The following is a 987-nucleotide window of genomic DNA, read 5'->3' on the forward strand; positions in this document are numbered from 1 at the left end:
ATAATTTTTTTTAAAAAGAAGTCACATTACATCATCAGACATCATTGTCCTTATAATTCAACCAAAATTTAAGTCTCAACTTCATCCTAAAGTTTTACAAAAGATAAAAATTAGCTGTTTTAATATAATTATTATTTAATAAGTATCTTTTTTCTTTTTTTTTGAAACAGCCCCTCTATAGCCCCAGCTAACCTGGAACTGACTTTGTAGACAGGTTAGCCTTGAATTCACAGAGATCTGCCTCCTGAGTGCTGGGAGTAAAGGTGTGTGCTACTGCCCAGCATAGAAGTATCTCTCTCTCTCTCTTTTTTTTTTTTTGGTCTTTTTGAGACAGGGTCTCCCTGTAGCCCCAGCTGGCCTGGAACTTGCTATGTGGACCAGGCTGGCTTTGAACTTACAAAGATCCACCCACCTCTGCCTCCCAAGTGCTGGGACTAAAGGCATATGCCACCATGCCCAGCTCATAAAAGTATCATTTATATATAAATGAAAACCTTATCTTCTATTTTGCTATATTTTTTTGAGGTAGGAATTGAACCCAGGACCTCATACATGCCAGGAAAGCACTCTACCACTGAACTATACTCATAGATTAGATAGATGATAGATAGACAGACAGACAGACAGACAGATAGATCCGTTCTATTCCTCAGAGAGCCCTGACTAATTCATGGTGGTAGCCAGAACCAGTTACATTTTGACCTTTTCGGGATACTATTGTTTTATGGTGTCACATTCATTAACTTTTTTTTTTTTTTTTTTTGAATGCAATTTCAATCACATACAAAGGGCAATACAAAGTCAAATAGAATATTAATTACATACATAATTAATCCCCTAATCAAATTACACAGTTTTTTGGGTTTTTTGTTTTTGTTTTTGTTTTTGTTTTTTTTTAAAGAAGCATTTCATTACAACAGCATTAACCTATTCAATAACATTTTTCTGAGCTAGGGTACATCTCTTTCAAAATTGGCTGTAAGATTC

Source organism: Nannospalax galili, unplaced genomic scaffold (assembly GCF_000622305.1).
Source record: "Nannospalax galili isolate Female #2095 unplaced genomic scaffold, S.galili_v1.0 scaffold1359, whole genome shotgun sequence".
Taxonomy (NCBI): Eukaryota; Metazoa; Chordata; class Mammalia; order Rodentia; family Spalacidae; genus Nannospalax; species Nannospalax galili.